The following is a 3,574-nucleotide window of genomic DNA, read 5'->3' as shown; positions in this document are numbered from 1 at the left end:
CAGTAGGTTGGCCAGGGCACCAGCCCCCCCCCCCCGTTGAGATACTACCGCTAGAGAGTTATAGGGTCCTTGACTGGCCAGACGGTACTACATTAGATTCTTCTCTCTGGTTACGGTTAATTTTCCTATTTGCCTACACACGCACACCGAATAGTCTGGCATATTCTTTACATATTCTTCTCTGTCCTCATACACGAGACAACACTAAGATTAACAAAAAATTCTTCACCCAAGGGGTTACTGCACAGTAATTGTTCAGTGGCCACTTTCCTCTTGGTAAGGGTAGAAGGGACTCTTTAGCTATGGTAAGCAGGTCTTCTAGGAGACGGACACTCGAAAATCAAACCATTGTTCTCTAGCCTTGGGTAGTGCCATAGCCTCTGTACCTTGGTCTTCCACTGCCTTGGGTTAGAGTTCTCTTGCTTGAAGGTACACTTGGGCACACTATTCTGTCTTGTTTCTCTTCCTCTTGTTTTGTTAAAGTGTATATAGTTTATATAGGAGATATTATTTCAATGTTGTTACTCTTCTTAAAGATTTTAATTTTTCCTTGTTTCCTTTCCTCCAACTAGGGTTGTAGCTTAGCAAGTAATAATAATAATAATTATAATAATAATAATAATAATAATGTCTTTTTGTTGTACAGGCCGACATGAGACGGTCTTCATAGCTATAATACAACATATCTAGTTTAACGTTGTTACTGATCTTTTGATATTTTATGTTCTTTATCCATTACTGCTGATATGTAGTTTATTTATTTCCCTATTTCCTTTCCTCACTGGGATATTTTTCCCTGTTGAAGCCCTTGGGTTTATAACATCCTGCTTTTTCCAACTAGGGTTGTAACTTAGCTATTATTAATAATAATAATAATAATAATAATAATAATAATAATAATAATAATAATAATAATAACAATTTACAGATAATGCAGCAATAACACTGATCATTTCAATGATAGTAATGATAATAATAGGAATAAAGTATTTTTTTTAACACTATCAAATACCATTTCTCTCTACATGATAGAATAATCACATCTGAAAGTGATAAAACTAGAAGAAAACAAATCAACTTGATTACCTATGTTGTTTTTAGGACACAGATGTGCCATTTCAGGTTACACATTAATACTAATACTACACGAGCTTAAGCATCACTCAAAGATGCTCATGTATGTATGTGTATGTTTATATTGTATATACATAAATTATATATATATATACATAAATGTTCAAAAACACACACTCATATCATTTATATGCATTTACTGTAAATATGCGTATGTATGTATGTATGTATGTATGTATGAGTGTATATGTATATATATATATATATATATATATATATATATATATATATATATATATATATATACTGTATATATATATACATATATATATATATATATATATATGCATATATATATATATATATATATATATATATATAATGTGTGTGTGTGTGTGTGTGTATATACATATATATATAGTAAATATGTGTAGGTGTTTGTGTTTGTATGTTTTCATACGTATTTATATGCATATATATGTATGTATATATATATATCTATACATATGTGTGTCTTATATATATATATATATATATATATATATATATATATATATATATATATATATATATATATATATATACAATACAAAGCGACAATTTAAAAAGAAAAGGCCATTAGTGGATTTTCAGGCGAGGATAATAATAATAATAATAATAATAATAATAATAATAATAATAATAACAACAACAACAATAACTCACAACCAGGAATCGATTCTCGAGCGATATTTATCATCCACAATTAACGTGTTTCCTCCACCGAAATAGTTCACATGTGTCCTACTGGTAACATAGATGCTCCTGTAAATCAAATTACATGCAAGTGAACGTACGTGATCCTCATATAACATTTAATGTGATATTGCTAAAAATACTGATAACGGTTATCACTGAAATACTCTCTTCAGTTTTTTTTTTTTTTTTTTTTTTTTTTTTTTTTTTTTTTTGAACAACCCTACAAAAATCAAAATCTAATGGTCGAATATTACCCTCATACCAATATTATTTGCAAAACACGTTTGAAACAGATTTCAACTGGCAGAGCTTTTAATCTTAGTTGTAAGAATGAACAGCAATATGACGTCAGTCAGATGTGTGGGTTTCAAGACCTGCAATGATGGACTGTTCTTGAATTGAAGAATAAACTGTATCCAGTACTATCATCATCATCCTCATCATCTCCTACGCTTATTGACGCAAAGGGCCTCGGTTACATCTCGCCAGTCGTCTCTATCTTGAACTTTTAATTCAATACTTCTCCATTTACCATCTCCTACTTCACGTTTCATAGTCCTTAGCCATGTAGACCTCGGTCTTCCAACTCTTCTAGTGCCTTGCAGAGTCCAGTTGAATGTTTGGTCAACTAATCTCTCACGAAGTGCGAAAAGCATGACCAAACCATATCCATCTATCCCTCACCATGATCTCATCCATATATGGCACTCTAGTAATCTCTCTTATAGTTTCATTTCTAATCATGTTCTGCCATTCAACTCCTAATATCCTTCTGAAGGCGTTATTCTCAAATCTATAAAATCTGTTGGATATTGTTTCATTGTCATACCACGACTCATGTCCATACAGTAACACCGATCTCACTAAACTGAATTATAGCCTGACTTTTATAGGTAATTTCAGGCGATTTGATTTCCAAATTTTACTTAACCCAGCCATTGTATGATTTGCTTTTTTTCAATCTTTCATTCAATTCCAATTCTAAAGACCCTCTATTAGAGATCATAGTTCCTAAATATTTAAATGGTTCCACATCATTAATCCTTTCTCCTTCCAATATTTCATCTTCCATTGCTTATTCCGTTCTCATCATCTCTGTCTTTCTTCTATTTTTCTTGAGTCCAACGCCATGTGATATTTCATAAGTAAGCATTGCAAATCATATAATGTTCTGCTATTAAAGACAGCCTCATCAACATACTTTAAGTCAGCTAATTTCGTGTTACCAATCAAGTCGAATCCTTCTCACCATCCCCAACTGTTCTATGCATTACAAAATCCATGAGGAGGCTAAACATCATAGATGACAACACATTCTCTTTGAGTACTCCACTGTTAACTGGAAATTCGTTTGATAGGACTCCATTAACATTAACTGTGCACTTGCTATGTTCATGGACAGACTTGATCAAATTTACATATTTAAGAGGAACTCCACAATAATACAACTCTCCACAAAATTGGCCGGTGCACACAATAAAAGTATGCAGAATGTAACAATCCACTATGAAAAATCCAGTTCTATACCTTGGACTAAAGAGGACACTGCATTTGCCATGCATTGCAGCTACCTCGAAGTCCTTCTTGGCTTCTTGGCAAGGTGTACTATTTGTATAATTCTGAACTAGGTTTAAATGCAACTGCGTTGTGGTAGGTTATCTATACTCGTAGGTTTAGTCACCCTATTAAGAAAATAAGTAAAAAAAAAAAGTTTGTTTTAAATTAGTCACTGGAGAAGCGTTTGTAGCCTAACTCTTAAAAC

The sequence above is a fragment of the Palaemon carinicauda genome, chromosome 40, assembly GCF_036898095.1.
Source record: "Palaemon carinicauda isolate YSFRI2023 chromosome 40, ASM3689809v2, whole genome shotgun sequence".
Taxonomy (NCBI): Eukaryota; Metazoa; Arthropoda; class Malacostraca; order Decapoda; family Palaemonidae; genus Palaemon; species Palaemon carinicauda.
Note: the sequence above shows the minus strand (reverse complement) of the source record.